This window comes from Micromys minutus (assembly GCF_963924665.1).
Source record: "Micromys minutus genome assembly, chromosome: 5".
Taxonomy (NCBI): Eukaryota; Metazoa; Chordata; class Mammalia; order Rodentia; family Muridae; genus Micromys; species Micromys minutus.
Window position 1 is genome coordinate 14,946,540 of NC_137974.1, and position 20,700 is coordinate 14,967,239.

Genomic DNA, 20,700 nt, shown 5'->3' on the forward strand with positions numbered 1-20,700 from the left:
TATTTGTCAAATATCATGTGACCATTGGTGTGTGGGTTAATATCTGGGTTTTCAATTCTGTTTCACTGAATTACATGCATGCCTCTATACCATCACCATGCAATTTTAGATGGACACAGGGGAAAACTTCCTGAATGACTTATGCTTTAAGATCAATAATCTACAAATGGAACCTTAAAAAATTAAAAAGCTTCTGTAAGGTAAATGACAGAGATTGGGAAAAGATCTTTATTATCCCTACAACCAATATTGGGCTATTATCGAAAATATACAAATAACTCAAGAAATTAGAATTCAGAAAGTCAAACAACCATACTAAGAATGAGGTACACAGAAAAACAGAGAATTCTCATCTGAGGCATCACACTTGACTGAGAAGCACTTAAGGAAATATTCAACTTCCTTAGACATAAAGAAAATGCAAATCAAAATGTCGCTGAAATATTACCTCACAGCAGTCAGAATGACTAAAATAAAAATCTCAGGTGAGAGCAGATGCAGGACAGGATGTGAAGAAAGAGAAACACTCCTCCATTGCTGATGGGATTGCAAGCTGGTACAACCAATCTTGAAATCAGTCTGGCAGTTCCTCAGAAAACACAACATAGTATTACCTAAGGATGAAGCTATATATACAAAAGACACTCCAACATATAATAAGAACACATTCACCACTATGTTCATAACAACTTTATTTATAATAGCCAGAAGCTAGAAAGAACCCAAATACTCTTCAACAGAGGAATGGATACAGAAAATGTTGTTTATATAATGTAGTCATTACATACTCAGCCACTAAAAATCATTTCATAAAAATTTCAGGCAAATGGTGGAACTAGAAAATATCATCCTGCCTGAGATAACCCAGTCACAAAAAAAGCTCTGAATACCCCAGAAAAAACTCACAGGCTATATGAAGCTCAAGGAATACAATGAACAAAAAAAAAAAAAAAAAAAAAAAAAAAAAAAAAAAAAAAAAAAAAAAAAAAAAAAGAAAGACTCAGTTCTTCTTAGGAAAAAAAATAAATATTTAGCATCCTCTCACAGTGTGGTACACTTGGATATTAAATCATTAATAATCCAAGAGCTAAGATAATTGTGACAATTTTTTGTATTCACAGGTCATTGTGTTGAATCTATACTCAACAAGAAGTCTGTTACCACTGGTGAGGTGTTCCGAGTAGCCGGGGAGCAGACAGATCTCCACGGAGCACACGGAAAATGTGCCCCCTAAACCCGACTGGTTCAAAAGGGCAGGAACACTGCTTCAGAGTTGTGTGTTTTGAGCCCGACAACCTGTGTGTGCAGAACAGTCACTCAGGTCATCTGGAACCATGAACAGCAGAGGTCTAGGAACACAGGACTAGTGAGAAGGCATTGCAAGTAACCTTGCAATGGCAGAGAGATCTCTGCCCAGCACACTGAAACTGCACCCCCCCCCCCTGCTTGGTTCAGGGAATCAGGAACCCTGCAATAGATGTCTGTTTCCAGACTGTGACACCTGCATGTAGAATAGGAACTCAGGCTATCTGCCACCAGGAAGAGCAGAGATCCAGGGACAAAGGTCAAGTGAGACAGTGCTCTGAGTAGCCAAGTAGCCAGGAAACAGAGTGGTCTGGGCCGAGCACAGGGAAAGTGCACCCCCTAATCCCCCTGCTATGGGTTGTCTCTTATGAGCTGGTAGCCTGAGCTTGCAGAATAGACACTCAGGCCATCTGCCACTAGGAATATGAAGAAATCCAAAGATACAGGCCAGGTACAAGGGACAGGTAGACAAAACAGTCAGAGAAGATGCAAAAACCAAAAAACTCCTAACCTAAAATGTCCAGGAGATCTAGGACAAAATGAGAAGGTCAAACCTAAGGATAATAGGAATAGAAGAAGGCAAGAATATTAACTAAGAGTCACAGAAAATATCTTTTTTTAAAAAAATAACTTTATTTTACAAAACAAAGATAAATGTACAGATTTTAAACATTTTTTGCTTAAAATTATACATTTTTTGCCAGTACTTTTTTTTAGATATTAAAATAATTTTTACAAAAAACTATATGAATATATTTTTTAGGCAGTACTTGATTTTTTTCAAGGTTTGATTGTATGCCTTGAAAACGTAATAGTTATAATGAGCTAAAGTACACGTAAAACAAAACGTAACATGGAAATAGTTAAAGTTTTCTTGTTTTGTAAAATTTTTGTTTTGTTTTCTTTATTTCTTGGACTTCATACAGTCTGTGAGTTGTTTCTGGGGCATGCAAGCCTCTGGGGTTAGCATCCCACTATCAGTGACTGCATATTATGTCTGTTCTTTTGTGACTGGGTTATCTCACTCAGGATGATATTCTCTAGATGCAGCAATTTTCTTAAAAAATTGGTTAAGTCATTGTTTCTGGTGGCTGAGTAGAATTCCATTGTGTATATGTACCACAATTTTTGTATCCATTCATCTTCTGAAGGACATCTGGGTTCTTTCCAGCTTCTGTCTATGATAAATAGAGCCGCTATGAACATTGTGGTGCATATATCTTGGTTGTGTATTAAAGTGTCTCTGGGGTATATGCCCAGAAGTGGAATAGCTGGGTCTTCAGGTAGTACTATATCCAATTTTCTGAGGTATCGCCAGACAGTTTTATAGAGTGGTTGTATTAGCTTGCAACCCCACCAAAAGTGGAGAAGTGTTCCTCTTTCTCCACAGCCTCAACAGCATCTGCTGTCATCTGAGTTTTGGATTTTGGCCAATCTGACTGGTGTGAGGTGGAATCTCAGGGTTGTTTTGATTTGCATTTCCCTGATGGCTAAGGATGTGGAGCACTTCCTCAGATGTTTCTCGGCCATTCGGTGTTCCTCAACTGAAAACGTTTTGTTTAGCTCTGTACCCCATTTTTTAATATGGTTACTTGATTCTCTGGTGTCTAGCTTTTGGAATTCTTTGTACACCTTGGATATTAGGCCTCTATCTGATGTGGTGTTGGTAAAGATCTTTTCCCATTCTGTTGGTTGCCGGTTTGTTTTCTTGACGATGTTCTTAGCCTTACAGAAACTTTGCCATCTCATTAAGTCCCATTTGTTAATCTTTGACCTTAGAGCTTGAGCCATTGGTGTTTTGTTCAGGAAATTTTCTCCTGTGCCTATGTGTTCTAAGGTTTTCCCTACTTTCTCATCGAATAGTTTTAGTTTATCTGGCTTAATGTGAAGATCTTTGATCCACTTACACTTGAGCTTTGTACAAGGAGATAAGAAAGGGTCTATTTTCATTCTTTTGCATGCTGAGTGCCAGTTGGACCAGCACCATTTGTTGAATAGGCTGTCCTTTTTGCATTGAATGTTTACTGCTCCTTTGTAAAAAATCAGGTGACCATATACATGAGGGCTCATTTCTGGATCTTCTATTCTATTCCATTGATCCACATGCCTATTTCTGTACCAGTACCATGCAGTTTTCAGCACAATTGCCTTGTAATATCGCTTGAGGTCAGGAATAGTGATTCCCACAGATGTTTTTTTTTTGTTGTTGAGGATGGATTTCACTATTCTAGGTCTTTTGTTATTCCATATGAAATTGCACATTGATCTTTCCAATTCCATGAAGAACTGGGTTGGAATTTTGATGGGGATTGCATTGAATCTGTAGATTGCTTTTGGTAGGATGGCCATTTTTAAGATGTTGATCTTTCCAATCCATGAGCATGGGAGATATTTCCATTTTCTGAGATCCTCCTCAATTTCTTTCTTTAGAGGTTTGAAGTTCTTGTCATACAGGTCCTTCACTTGCTTAGTTAGAGTCACACCAAGGTATTTCATAGTTTTCGTAATGATTGTGAAGGGTACCTTTTCCCTAATTTCTTTCTCCACATGTTTGTCCTTTCAGTATAGGATGTCTATTGATTTGTTTGAGTTAATTTTGTATCCAGCCACTTTGCTGAACTTGTTTATCAGCTGTAGGAGTTCTCTGATGGAATTTTGGGGTCAGTCAAGTACACTATCATGTCATAGGCAAAGAGTGATGTTTTTATCTCTTCCTTTCTGATTTGTATCCCGTTGATCTCCTTTTTCTGTCTAATTGCTCCAGCCAGGACTTCCACTACTATGTTGAATAGGTAAGGGGAGAGTGGGCAGCCTTGTCGAGTCCCTGTTTTTAGTGGGATTGCTTCAAGATTCTCGCCATTAATTTTGATGTTGGCTATTGGTTTGCTGTATATTGCTTTTATTATGTTTAAATATGGACCTTTGGATTCGTCTTCTTTCCAGGACTTTTAACATGAAGGGGTGTTGGATTTTGAGGAATGCTTTCTCAGCATCTGGTGAGATGACCATGTGATTTTTGTCTTTGAGTTTGTTTATATGGTGGATTACGTTGATGGATTTCCTTATGTTAAACCATCCCTGCATCCCAGGGATGAAGACTACTTGGTCATGATGAATGATCGTTTTGATGTGTTCTTGGATTCAGTTTGCAAGGATTTTGTTGAGTATTTTTGCATCAATATTCATAAGTGAAATTGGTCTGAAGTTCTCTTTTCTTGTAGCGTCTTTGTGTGATTTGTCTTGAAATATCTTCATCTCTCCATCTATGGTGATTGATAGTTTTGCTGGGTATAGCAGCTTGGGCTGGCACTTGTGCTCTCTTAAGGAGTGCATGATGTCTGTCCAGGCTCTTCTAGCTTTTATAGTCTCAGTTGAGAAATCGGGTGTGATTCTGATTTGTCAGCCTTTATATGTTACCTGACCTTTTTCCCTTACTGCTTTTAGTATTCTTTCTTTGCTTTGGGCACTTGATGTTTTGACTATTATGTGTTGGGAGGTATTTCTTTTCTGGTCCAACCTATTTGGAGTTCTGAAGGCTTCTTTTATGCTCGTGGTCATCTCATTCTTGAGGGTAGGGAAGTTTTCTTCTATGATTTTGTTGAAGATATTTACTGTGCCTCTTAGTTGATACTCTTCTCCCTCTTCTATTCCTATTATTCTTAGGTTTGGTCTTCTCATTGTGTCCTGGATTTCCTGGACATTTTGTGTTAGGAGCTTTTTGTTTTTTGCATCTTCTCTGGCTGTTTTGTCTATGTTTGCAATGTTGTCTTCTTCCCCCGAGATTCTTTCTTCCATCTCTTGTAATCTATTTGAAATGCTTGCTTCTGTGACTCCTGATTTCTTTTTAAGGTGTTCTACCTCTAGGGTTATCTCTTTTTGTGTTTTCTTTATTGTGTCAATTTCTGTTTTAAATTCCCTTTTTAATTCCTTCATCTCTTTTGTTCCATTTACCTCTAGTTCTTTGAGTGTTTTTCTTGTTTCCTCTAAAAGCTTCTGAGTCTTTTTTCTTTTTTCCCGTTCTTTTTAAGTATCTCTATCAGCATCTTGACATATGATTTCAGGTCTATGTCTTTTTGTACTGGAGTGTTTGGCATTCCAATGTTTCCTTTATGGGAGAGCTGGGTTCTGGTGTTGCCAGGTTGTCTTGGTTTCCTTGGGATATACTCTTTCACTTTCCTCTTGCCATTTTGTTGTCAGTGATATGTTCTTGTCTTTCCCTTGTATCTGGTCTGTTTCCCTGGATCTCCACTGGTCCATGTGGCAGATGGGCGGAGCCCTATTCTATGCCTCAGAGTCACCGGGTGGGAACAGAAGTTCCAAATTTCTGTTCCTGGTCCCTGGATTAGGCAGGTCGGAGTGTTTCACTTTCTGTGAGCACTCTGCAGAGAATGAAAATAGAACCTTTCTTATCTCCTTGTACAATGCTCAATTGCAAGTGGATCAAAGATCTTCACATTAAACCAGGTACACAGACACTATTAAATGAGAAAGTAGGGAAAACCTTAGAACACATAGGGAAAGGAGAAAAATTCCTGAACAGAAGACCAGTAGCTTGTGCTCTAAGGTCAAAGATTTACAAATGGGACTTAATAAGATTGCAAAGTTTCTGTAGGGCTAAGAACATTGTCAGCAAAATAAAACAGCATCCAACTGAATGGGAAAAGATCTTTTTCAACCCCACATCAGATAGAGGTCTAATATCCAAGCTTTACAAAGAACTCAAGAAGCTAGACACCAGAAAAATAAACAACCCTATTAAAAATGGGTAAAAAGCTAAACAAAAAGTTCTCAATTGAGGATTATTGAATGGCTGAGAAGCATTTAAGGATGTGCTTGACATCATTAGCCATCAGGGAAATGCAAATTAAAACAACCCTGAGATTCCACCTCACACCAGTCAGTTTGGCCCAGGTCAAAAATTCTGATGACAGCACATGTGGATGAAATAGGAACACTTCTCCACTGTTGGTGGGTTTGTAAACTGATACAACCACTCTGGAAATCAGTCTGGTGGTTCCTCAGAAAATTGGACATAATGCTACCTGAAGACCCAGTTATTCCACTTCTGTGAAGATACCCCTGAGAAGCTCTAACATACAACAAAGACACATGCACCAGAATGTTTATAGAAGCTCTATTTATAATAGCAAAAAGCTGGAAAGATCCCATATGCCCTTCAGTAGATGAATGGATACAAAAATTGTGGTACATTTACACATGGAGTACTACTCAGGTACCAAAAACAATGTCTTTTTGAAATTCTTAAGAAAATAGATGCATCTAGAGAATATCATCCTGAGTGAGATAAACCAGTCACAAAAGAACATACATAATATGCAGTCACTAATAATCTGATACTTACCTCAGAAAGCTCTGAACACCCCAGAAACAACTCACAATGTATATGCAGTTCAAGGAAAGCAAAAAAAAAGAAAAGAAAAAACCATTATGCTTAATTTGTACACACCAAGAAAACTTTGACTAATTCCAGGTTACATCCTGTTTTACATGTACTTTATGCTCATTGTAACTAGTAAGGTCTTAATGCACACTATCAAACATTAAAAAAAGAAGCACTGACAAAATGTATTTATATACTTATATGCAAAAATGCTTAAAATCTGCACTTTTATCTTTGCTTTTCAAAATAAAATTGTTCAATTAAAAGAAAAATCTGTTACCATGTTACATTCTATCCGGCATGTGCTTTATGCTTATGGTAAGTAGTGGGATTTCATTGCATGCTATCAAACATCTAAAAGAATTAACTACTGACAAAACTATTTATATAATGTTATTCCAAAGTATCTTTAAAAACATGTATATATATATATATATATATATATATATATATATATATATATCCCTCTTTATTAAAAAATAATGTAAGAAAAAAACACATGGTATGCACTCACTGTTTAGTGTATATTAGGAAAAAAGCTCTTTATACTCAAGATAAAAATCACAAAGTATATGAAGGTCACGAAAAAAGAAGACCAAAATTTGGCGCCTCAGTCTTATTTAAGAGGGAGAACAGCATAATCAATGTATGTTTCGGCTGACAGGGCTTATGAGGAAGATAGTTGGTGAGAAGATGAAAAGGAAAGGCAGGTTAAGTGTACCAGGAAATGGATGTACAGAGGACCAGCAATGTGAACATAGGTATATAGAAATGGGGGACGAGAAACAGGTGTTAGCCACCAGAAAGTCCCTGATGTCATGAAAGCTAGAACCTCCTAGGACCTAACCCAAATGACATTAGCTAAAATACCATACAAAGGGGAGGAAGAGCCTGTAAAGAACATATCTAGAGGTTAGGCATAGCCCCTATTTGAGGGGAACTAACCCCCATCTTTTACAAATTTCAAACACAGATTTACTCCTACCTAAAAGAAATACAGGCAAAAAGAATAGATCAGAGTCTGAAGGAAAGGCCATCCAGAGTCTGCCCTACCTGAATATCCATCCTATATGTAGTCCCAAATTCAGACATTTGCTGATGCCAAGAAGTTCTTGTTGATAGGAGCCTGATATGGATGTCTCTGGAGAGGGTCTTTAATGGCCTTACTTATACAGATGTGGCTGCTTGAAGCAACCATCTGACTAAGCAAAGGAACCCCAGAGTAAGAGTTAAGAGAAGTACTGAACAAGCTCAAGGGGTTTGCAACCCCACAGGTAAAACAACAGTATCATCGAACCAGAACCCTATGCTGTGAGGAACTAAACCACCATCCAAAAAATACAGCTGAAGGGACCAATGCTCCACCTGAAGATGTAGCCAAGCATGGCCTTGTCTGTAATCAATAGGAGGGGATGCCCTGGTATCTGTGAAGGTTTGGTACCCCATGCAGAGGAATGATAGGATGATAGGGCAGGAGTGGGAAGGTTGTTGGCAGAGCACAATCATGTAGGAAAGGGGAGGGGAGTTGGAATTAGGACTTTTCAGGAGGAGAATCAGGAAGGGTGATAACATTTGAAGTGTAAGTAAACAAAATAATCAATAAACTTTTTAAAAAGAAAGTTTGGAAAAAAAATGAACACATTTAAGTTAGACCCTACTATTCATGCAGATGAAATACTGAGATACAGAATCAAACTGAAGAGAAAAAAAATACTTTTCCTTGTTAATTAGTTAGTTTTAGTTTATTTTTAGTGTATTAATCAATGTTAATATTAAACAATGTTAAATATGCCAAATGTCAAAGATAGTTTTAAACGCAGAAAAAAATGGGCTATATAGATATATTTATCATACTATTTACAGAAAAATGGAGTATGGATAAGGGGCATTTATCGTAAGAAGTAAAAACTTTTATGTAATATGAAAAATCATATTTTAGCAGATAAAGGGAACAATTGTTCAGTGGAGTGCTTGATAGTTACTGATTGAGACATATGCAAAGTGAAGTAAATCTTAGTGGCAATCTTGGAATATTAAATGAAAACCCGAGGCAAAGTGCCAGCAACTGTGAACACTAACAATCCATTAAATGACAAGCACTTCATAAAAATAGCATCATACAAAAACTGAACAGGTATTACTTCAATGTTTAGGATTATATGCATAAGTGTGTGTGTAATATTCAAGAGCTCAAGGAAGCATACATGGGAATGTTTATAGGAAAGAACAGAGACACGGTGATCACACACACACACACACACACACACATATATATATAATATTAAAATATAGAAAATGCTTCTTAAGTCATTAAATAATTTTGAAAGTTCCAAAATTTTATGATTATTTCAACCATTGTTTAAATTTAGTATATCTTTAATTATTATTTTCAAATGTGTTGTCATTCAAAATCATATGCTCTATTTGAATTTATGATATGATGTCAATATTCTCTTAACACTTATTCACATTGTATGCATTAGAATAATGCCATATTCCAATTTTTCAGAATGCCATATGAAAAATATTACATATATTTTAAAATCATTTTTCCTGTCATTAAAATATAAATTTCCTTTTGAAAATATAATTAGATGATAGCTATCTACCCTTGTGAACCTTCAATGGGCACATTCATTTTCAGTCTTCTCATTCTGACGCTCCTGTGACAGCTTTACATTTTCCACTAATAACCATTGATAACTGGAAAGACATAGGGTTACACTTTCATAGAAACAATTTCCCAAAGCTCTGTCAAAGGTACCTCTAAATCTTTATATTCTGCGCCTTATAATTGACAGAGCTTCTGTCTTTCATAGAGGTTAGGTTGAGCAGAGATACACACATAGAGAAATATTAGAAATTACTCATCTGCTTTCGCTGTATTTGAACTTGGTAGAGAGTAATAAGACAAAAGCTTACCAAATGAGGCATTTCTAATGGTACTATTGTGTCAATTAAAATATCTGCAATGCAGCTGAATAAGAAAAAGTGTCACCATGAAATTCACTGTAGTTTAGATTTATAAGAACATCTTCTTTTAATTCATTTAGTTACATCAGGTTTTATAAAAATTATTTTGTTGTTAATTTTTTAAATTATGAGTATGTGTAATCAAATATGTAAAATTTAGAATCCATACAATTCCAAAATCTTTGCTGAATGTGTCAATTGAGGAAGAATTTTAAATTACAATCTATCATACTCTATTTTATCTTTTTTTTCACTTTTACTATGCTGATAACAAACTTGGGTAAATTGGCCTTAATTAGCTCCCATATGTCTATCTACTGTCATCTTAGTTTCTATTACAAACCAAGATCTATGCCAAGAAAAATAACGAAAACTATCAACTTCTTCTTAAGCTATGATTATATAAAAGGTAAAATTCTACTGTGTATGTTTTTTTACTTTATACATGATTACTCTATTGTAGCAAAATAAAATTGGCTACAAAGAAATTATATATAGGAATGAAGACTCCATAATTGGAATAGGGTAGCAGAAAGTTCTACAAATAGATATTGGAGAGAGGAGAGACAATGAACAATGAGGATGACAAAAATATAAAACACATTGTTTAATATATAATTCACATATACAAATATAAATTAATAACATGTCAGGTTATTAATTTAAGTCATAAATTATCTAATAAAAATTTCACTATCTGTCATTGGAAAACTCCACTAGAATTGTTGACAGAGGAATCAAAAAAGACCTATAACCTCAAAGAACTTTGGCTTTTGTCATTGCCCTTGGTTGTCTCTTGAAGGTAGGACCTTATAAAGAAGATACCAAATATGTTGTGTATAAAAGTTAGAGTAATTAAGCCCGAACTTATTTTGAAAACTTCTTCATAAGGAATAGCTTCCAGGGTTATTTATAGCTTCTGGCTATTATGATTAAAACTTCTATGAATATAGTTGAACTAGTGGCATTAAGGTATTGTGGAGCTTCCTGATTTCAAGATGTAATAACAGAGCAATAGTGATAAATGACTGTATGATACAGGCATTAAAGCAGACACATAGATTAATGGAATTAAATTGCTGACCCAGAATAACCACAGACACTTGATTTTTGACAAACTTACAAAAAATAGTATCTTCAACAAATGATGCTAGTTTTACTCTCTGTAGAATCAAAATACATGTGTATTTATCATCCTCCATAATTCCCAACCCCAAGTGAATCAATGACCTTAACATAAATCAAATATACAAAGTAAAGGACTTCACGTGACTCTTTTCTTAATTGATTATTTTATTTATTTACATTTCAAATGTACTTCTCTAAGTATTTCTTGGTGTTTAATTTATTGGGTTATCTATTTTGGATATTTATACTCTTTCAAATATAGGGGTTTTTTCTCAAATGACATTTGCTCATTCTGTAGACTGCTGATTTATACCATCTATGCCATATGCCTTACAGAAGCTTTTCAGTTCCATGTATTAATTGTTCTTATAGTGTCTGACCTGATGTTCTGGTACATGAGACAAATTCTTAAACAGAACTCAAAAAGTTAAACATCAACAACCGAAATAACTCAAATAAAAAAATTGGGTAGGTGTAGAGTTAAACAGGGAATTCTCAACAAATAAATTTCCAATGGTCAAGAAACAGTTAAAGAAGTACATTTGGAGTGTAAATAAATAAAATAACCAATTAAGAAAAGAGTCATGTGAAGGAGAAAAAAAGAAGTAATAATTCTGATGGGTGTTTTATGGAGCCTCAGAGATATTTTGATTAGCATTTTCCTGATGACTAAGAAATTTAAACATTTATTTAAGTACTTCTTAGTCATTTGTGATTCCTTGGTTTAGAATTCTCTGTTTAGTATTAAACTTCATTTTTAATTGGGTTATTTGGGTTGGTAGTGTCTTACTTCTTGAGTTATTTGTAAATTTTGAATATAGCCTTCTGTCAGATGTAGGATTGATGTACATCCTTTCTAAATCTATAGGCTGTTTATTTGGCCTATTGACAGTGTCCTTTGCATCCAGAAAGATTTATAATTTCATGAGAACCCATTTATCAACTGCTGGTTTTAGAGCCTGATCCATTGGTGTTCTATTCAGGAAATTGCCTCCTATACCAATGTATTCAAGGGTATTTCCAACTTTATCATCTATGAGATTTAGTGTCTCCTAGTTTTTGTTGCTATCCTTCATCCACTTGGGCTTGAGTTTCATTCAGGGTGATAAGTATTGATCTTTTTTCATTCTTCTCCATGTAGACATACAGTTAGCCCAGAATCATATGTTGAAGACATTTTCATTTTTCTACTGTATAAACCATACTGCTTAATCAAATATCAAGGTGTGTGGTTTTATTTGGCATCTTTGATTTGAATTCATTGATTGAAATGTCTGTTTCTGTACCAATCTCATACTGTTTTTCTGTTTTTGTCACTATTGCTCTTCAGTACAGCTTGAGATCTGAGATGGTGATTTCTCCTGATGTTCTTTTATTGTTTAGGATTGTTTTGGCTATCCTGTGATTTTTACTTTTCCATATGTAGTTGTGAATTGATCTTTCAAGGTACATGAATTGAGTTAAACTTTGTATAAGAATTGCACTGAATCTGTACATGAGTTTTGATGAAATAATCATTTTTACACTCTTAATTCCAGTGATCAATAGGCATGGGAAATCTTTCCATCTTCTGATAGCTTCCTCAAATTGTTCCTTTAAAGACTTGAATTTTTTGTCAAATATTTCACTTGCATGGTGAGAATTAAACTGAGATATTTTACATTATTTTTGGATATTGTAAAGTTTATTTCCATATTTTTTCCTCAGAATAATTATTATTTGTATAAAGAAGGCCTAATAATTGCTTTGAGTAATTTTTGTATGCAGACACTTAACTGAAGGTAGTTATCACTTGTAGGTATTCTCTGGTAGGAGATTTAGGCTCACTTATGTATACCACCATATGTCCTTCCAAAATGTCCTTCATTTTCAAGTACCATATACTTGATATTGTTTAGTTGTCTTATTGCTCTAGCTATAACTACAAGTATTACACTGATTGGATCAGAAGATAGTGGGCATCCTTGTACAGTCCCTGATTTTAGTGGAAATAATTTCATTTTCACTATGTTTAGTTTGATGTTGGCTATTGGATTTTTGTATATTGTTTTGATTACATTTATATATGTACCTTGTATTCCTGATTTCTCTAATACCTCTAACAAAAAATGGTGTTGGATTTTTATCAAAGGCTTTTTCAGAGTCTAAAGAAATAATTATGTGATTTATTTCTGTTTAGTTTTATTATGGATTGCATTAATGCATTTTCATATATTGAACCATCCTTGTGTCCCTAGAATGAAGCCCACTTGATCTTAGTGGATGATTAGGTTTTCTAGATGGAGCTTGATGACTCTTGTTGAACAATACAAGATAGGATTGCAGGTTCCAAAGTGGATAGAAACTCCACAGAAACACCAACAGAGTAAACTAACCTAGATCTCTGGGGCTTTCAGATTCCAAACCATCACTCATATAAATTCACTGGACCTTGGCTTTCTAGCCCATATATAGCAGATTTGAAGCTTGTTCTCCATGTAGGTCTCAAACAACTAGAGCAGGGGTTATTCTAAAAGTTCTTGCCTACATGTGTGGTATTTTTCTTGTAGCTGGGCTGCCTCAGTGGGAGAGGAAGCACCTAGCCTTGCAGAAACTTCAAGTATCAATGCAGAAGGACACTGGAATGGGCACCTGTTCAGAGGTGAAGGGTTGGGGGGGGGAATGGGAGAGGGATTAAAAGAGGTGACAGGAGTTAGTAAGGGAGATGCAAAGTGGTTACACATAAATAAAATTAAATAATAGAAAAAGAAGCATAAATATTTTATTCAGTATTGTTAATGTTCAAAACAGTGCAATATGTGTGTATGTGTGTTTGTGTGTGTGTGTGTGTGTGTGTGTGTGTGTGTGTCTTAGGTCAGCCATTTGTAACCATCAACTCCTAATCTTTTATTAGGAAAAAAATTAGCTGAAGATTCACTATTAAATTAAATCTGGGGAAATGGACACAGGAGGATGCATTGGGTATAGAACAGTCCTGGAATTCTATCCCAATTCAAATATTGAACATATGGTTGATCCACTATAGTGTGTGGTGAATGTGCTCAGTGCCTATGATTTGCTAGTAAGCCTCAGACTAAAGAATATCTTCCTCTGTGGGCAGGCTTGATTTAGTGTGGAGCTAAGGGTAGAGGAAATGTGGGCATGGACTGGGAAGGTGTAGTAGGGCCTTAATCAAAAAAACTCTTGTTAATTTCTTTCTCTTCAATAAGGATTTATCAGTCATTTTGTCCTCAGTAAAGAAGTTGTTCCTAAAACTTCAGCTCCATAAACTCCCCACAAATGAGATTTCTTATCTTGCTTCTCCCTCAGGGTTATGTGACTAGTTATACTCAATGTCAGTGAGCCTCTAAGGCCTAACAGTGTTCTCCTTATCAAATCGTCCAAGCTAATTTTGGGAGAACTTACTGCCCTTCCTTTCACTGATTTTTGGATCCTGGACTCAACGTAGTATTTCTTCTTGTGTTAAACAGTGCTTGATGCTTTCTGGCTGTAATGGGGAGCATGCAGATAAGAATTTTACTAGTTATTCTTCAATTTTGTTAAACATTTTTTAATCTTAAATGAAGAGTGACATTTGTGTTTAGTGGAAAAGAAATTCAAAACTAGTTAGATTCTTCTCTGCATACAGAAAATTTTGTACAGTTACACAATGCAGTACTACTCAGCTATTTAAAACAAATACTTTCACCAACTGGGGACTAAATATTAAAATTTCTGAGCCTAGTGAGTGTATTCTCATTCCAATCACAGCAACCTGTTTAGTACAAGTAATGCTAAGTCTATATTCATGAATATAGACTTGCCATAGGATCGTGGTTACCATATCTGGGCACAATTTTAAACAAAATGGACTTTTCCATCAATAGATATCAGTTGTGAATTGTTTCCCAGTGGGTATGAGACTACATAAACTCTTAAACCATTTATCCTGGAATGTTGACAGGCTGAATCATTAGGTCCTCTTTACCGATAGACTCTCCAACCTGCTAGCATTTGAATAAATACCAGAAGACTTATTATTTTAAGTATCAAGTCTACTTCCCAACTAACTTGAACTTAATTAAACCATATATTCTCTCTTTCACACTGCTGAAGTCTCCCAGAGACCTCAAATTTAAAGTGAAGGGCTATAAAATAGATGTCCACCATATAAATGCTTATTGGTATCTATTGAGTATTTTAAACCTTAAGTATTTTGAAACAGTTGATACTGTGCCAATTTACCAATAAAAATAAAAGGCCCTGCAAAAAACACTGAATTTGTGTTCATATAGGGGGATAATTCTTCATGTAGAGTAACCTTAATTTCATATATCTCTATATTCTCTGGGATTTTGTTGAGATATTTATATTATCCTTTCTGAATTGTTTCATTATATTATTGTAGGTGCATGGGCGCTCACATCCTATGTATTCTTGTTATCACATTCCCTGCGGCTAAAGTTACAAACAGTTGTGTGACAACATGCATGCTCTGGAAATCAAATCTGGCTTGCCTGAATGAGAAACACATTCTCTTAATAGGTCAGCTAAATCTCCAGACTTATTTATACATTATACATCACCAGTTTATATTAACAAATATGCATCTATGATAGAGCTGTTTAAATTTAATATAATTTAAAACTATAAACAAATATAGTGAATATTTTTGTGGGAACAGAGATAAAATCAGGTTTATATGCTTAATAAAAGGTACTTATAATTACCATTTACCCTATATCTAATTTATTGAAAACCATTAGACTAAAAAAGAAAAAATTACATGTAGTAAGCTATTTCTGCTTTATTTTCTAAGAATATTTTGTACTTTATTATAAAGGGTTGCAATTAAAACATATCATACATGAGGTATACAAGATCCCCTGCCCCAGCCAGTGGAACAGGTTTCTACCAGTTTGAATGTGGATCTGAAGCAGACCTAGGGCTCTGAAATTGCACCCACTCCTACCATACTCAGAAAGAAAAAACAGGTTCCCAGATGCTCTGAAACACCCAGGATGACAAAAGGAGCCACAATATCTGCTCCAACACTGGGAGTAACTGTGTCCCTCAGGATCCATAGACACAGGAACACCACTCAGCCAGTGGCACGGCTTTCTTCAGATCTGGACATTCACTCAGAGAAGACCTTAGGTGCTGGCTCTGCATTCATTTTATAACACTCAGTCCAAATTCTGGGCGCTCTGAAACATCACAGTCTTACAGGATGAGAGGACCACAGGATCACAGAGAAAGCTCAACTCGCAGGAGATCAAATACACCCAAGAGCACTGGATTTCTGACATACTGAATAACTCAGTGTAGGCCAAAACATTTTTTCCAAACCCAGCTCAGCTGGGAACCTCACAGGTACCAGGGAAAGAAAAACCACTGCTCAGCAACAGGCAGATGTCCCTGCCAGCTTGCACCTATTTTCCAATCAAATCCTGATCGCTGGCTCCCCACCCACTCTTGCAACAGTAAAAGAAACCTTGATTGCCAGGAGTTCTGACAGGATAGAATCTGAGGAGCTTGGTCACTCCAAGATTTCAGAATGCAGAGACAGCTTGACTCCCAAGATCTCTGACACCAAATGCACAAAACAAAGAATATTAAAAGTAGTAAATAAAAAAGTTATAGTAATATATAAAGGGAGACCTATCAGAATTCTCCAATACTTTTTAACAGAGACTGAAAAAGGTCAGAAAATCATGGGCAGATATTATACAAACTCTTTTAAAAAGAACAGAAATGCCAGGCCAGGCTACTATATGCAGCAAAACTCTGAATTAAAATAGATGGAGAAAGCTAGATATTCTGTGACAGAAACAAATTTAAACAATATCTTTTCACAAAATGAACTCTACAAAGGATATAGATGGAAAACTAACAGAAGGAGAGATAGCACATCCTAAAAAATTTTAGCAAGTAATCCTTTTCCACAAATCAAAAAAAAAAAAAAAAAAAAAAAAAAAAAAAAAAAAAAAAAAAAAAAAAAAAGGTAGCCACACAAACATAAATCTATCAATAACAACTAAAATAATGGAGAAATAGCAATCACTTTTTAAAATATCTCTCATCAGTAATGGACTCAATTTCCTAATAAAATACATAGACTAATTCTCCAAATATGTAATCAGGACCCAGCATCTTGCTGCACACTGGAAATACAACTCAGTTGCAAAGACAAACTCTATCTCAGAGTAAAAGGGTGGAAATTATTTTTTCAAGCGAATGGTTCCAAGAAACAAGTGCAGTAGACAGTCTGAAATTAGAAAAAAATCAACAATCAACGAAAAGTTATGTAAAACATAAGGAAGGTCACTAAATGTTCATCGAAATAAAAACTGCACCAAAATGAACTCTCAATTCTGAACAACTATGCTCTAAATGCAAGGGCAAACATATTTGTAAAAGACACTTTAGTAAAGCTAAAGTACACTTCGTATTTCACACAATAATAATAGGAGACTTCAACACTAAACTCTCAGCAATGGACAGATCATAGAAACAAAAAATAAACCAAGACACAGGGAAAGTAAAAGAAGGTATGAACCAAAGAAATTTAACAGATATGCATAGAACATTTCTTCCTAAAACAAATGAATGTACCTTCTTCTTGCACTTCATAGTACCTTCTGCAAAATTTACCATATAATTGATTTTTAAAAAGGTCTCAATGATACAAGAAGAGTGAAATAATCCCATGCATCAAATTAGATCATAACCCCTAAGGCTTGTCTTCAGCAACAAAATAAAAACAAAACAAACAAAGAAAAACAGAAAGGCACATGGAACTTGAACAACATTCTATATGATGATAACATACCCAAGTAATAGATAAGAAAAAATTAGAGAATTTTTTAAAATTAATAAAAATAAAACTCCAATATACCAAAACTTATGAGACACAAGGAAAACAGTGGTAAGGGATAATATTTGAGTGGTCTCAAAAAAAAAAAAAAAAAAAAAAAAAAAAAAAAAAAAAAAAAAAACCAAACTGGAGAGATGATACACTAACAGCTTAATATCACACATGAAAGCTATAGAAGGAAAAGAAGCAAATACACTCAAGAAGAGTAGACAGAAGGAAACAATCAAAATCAAGGCTGACATCAACTAAGTAGAAACAAAAAGAAATACACAAAGAATTAACAAAACTAAGAACTGGTACTTTGAAAAAATCAACAAGATAGAAAAACTCTTAGGCAAGATAATCATAGGGCAAAGAGACCATATTTAAATTAACAAAATAAGAACTGAAACAATGGAAACTCAGGAAACTAAAATAAATAAATAAATAAATAAATAAATAAATAAATAAATAAATAAGCATTTGATTAACAACAAAAGACAATACTTAGCAAAACTGAAAAAATCTAGATGAAATGGACAATTTTCTAGCCAGATAGAAGGTACCAAATTTAAATAAGGAACAGATACATCATTTAACAGTCCCATAACTCCTAAAGTAGTAGAAGCAGTCATTAAAGACTTACAACTGTAAAAGTCATAGGATCAGTGCAGAAATCTATCAGACCTTCAAAGAAGACCTAATACAATACTGTTCAAACTATTCCACAAAATAGAAACAGCAGAAACAATACCCAATTTGTTCTATAAAGCCATAATTACACTCAAACCTAAACCACACAAAGACCCAAGAAATAAAGGGAATATCAGACAAATTTCCCTAAAATATATCTCTGCAAATGTACTCAATAAAATTCTTCCAAATCGATTCCAGATTCCAAGAAAACATCAAAAGCATGATTATCCACCATGTCCAAGTAGACTTTATCCCAGAGATGCAAGGATGCTTCAACATACAAAAATCCATCAAATTAATCTGTAAAATAAATACACTAAAAGAAAAAAACACGTGATCCTCTTACTAGATGTCGAGAAATCATTTGACAAAATTCATCATCCCTTCATGATGAAAACTTAGAAAGATCATGAATTCAAGGCCTATATGTTAACACAGTAAAAGCAATATACCGTAAACCAGTAGCCAACATCAAAGTAAATAGAGAGAAACTTGAAGCAATCCCACTAAAATCAGGGAGTAGGCAAGGTTGCCCATTCTCTCTCTATTTATTTCACAAAGCCAAAAAATTTAACAACAAGATAATATCAAGGGAGGACAAATTGGAAAGAAGTCAAACATCACTATTTGCAGATGATGTTTTAGCATACTTAAGTGACCCCCAAAATTTCAACACAGAACTCCTACAACTGATAGGCAACTTTAGCATAGTGGATAGATAAAGAATTTACAAACAGACATAATATGCAGTCACTGATAGTGGGATGCTAAACCCAGAGGCTTGCACTCCCCCAGAAACAACTCACAGACTGTATGAAGTCCAAAAAATAAAGAAAACAAAACAAAAAAAAATATTTACAAAACAAGAAGACTTTGACTATTTCCATGTTGCGTTTTGTTTTGCCTGTACTTTACGCTCATTGTAACTATTAGGTTTTCAATGCATACTGTCAAGCCTTTGAAAAAATCAAGTACTGACTAAAAAATATATTCATATAGTTTTATGTAAAAATTATTTTAAAATCTGAAACAAAGTAGTGACAAAAATGTATAATTTTAAGCAAAAAATGTTTAAAATCTGTACATTTATCTTTGTTTTGTAAAATAAAGTTGTTTAAAAAAAGAATTTACTCAAACTAAATAACAGCCTTCTGTGACTCAATTATGAAGTAATATAAAATACCTTTTTTATAACACTAATAAACCAAGTGAAAGATAGTTATGACAACAACTGCAAGTCTCTTAAAAAAAAAGTTAAGAAGATCAGAGAAGATGGAAAGATCTCCCATGCTCATGGATTGTCAGGATTCTTAGAGTAAAAATGGCCATTTTCCTGAAAGCAATCAACATATTCAATGCAATCCCTATATAATGTGCAACTCAATTCTTAATAGAATTACAAAGAACAATTTGCAAAATCATTTGGAACAACAACAACAACAACAACAACAACAAAATCCAGGATATCTATCCAGTATCTTCTAGCTTTCACAGTCTGTGTTGAGAAGTCAGGTGTGATTCTGATTGGTCTGCCTTTATAAGTTACATGACTTTTTCCTTTACTGCTTTTAGTATTATTTCTTTGCATTGGGGACTTAGCATTTTGACTATTATGTGTCAGGAGGAATTTTTTTTCTGGTCAATTCTATTTGGAGTTTAGTAGGCTTCATTTATGCTCATGGTCATCTCATTCTTAAGGGTAGGGAAATTTTGTTCTACGATTTTGTTGAAGATACATACTGTGCCTCTTAGTTGATATTCTTTGACTTTTCTATTCCTATTATCTTTAGGTTTGGTCTTCACATTGTGTCCTGGATCTCCTGGGCATTTTGGGTTAAGAGTTTTTTAGCTTTTGCATCTTCTCTGACTGGCTTGTCTATGTTTTCAATGTTGTCTTCGACCCCTGAGATTGTCTCTTCCATCTCTTGTAGTCTATTAGAGATGCTTGCATCTGTGACTCCTGATATCTTTTTTATGTTCTCTACCTCTAGGGTTGTCTCTTTTAGTGCTTTATTTATTGTTTCCACTTCTATTTTAAATTCCTTCTTCAAATCCTTCATTTCTTTTTATTCTGATTTTCTCTAGTTCTTTGATTTCTTTGAATGTTTTCCTGGTTTCCTCTTTAAAAGCTTCTATTTATTTATGCTTTTTCTCCTGTTCTTGTTTAAGGATCTCTATCATCATCTTGAGACCACATACAATCACAGACAACAAGGTGGCAAAAGGAAAGCAAAAGTGCATGCCCCAGGGAAACCAAGACAATCTGACAACACTAGAACCCAACTCTACTATCACAGCAAACAGTGGAATGCCAAACAGTCCAGAAAAAGAAGACTCGGACCCGGAATCCTACCTCAAGATG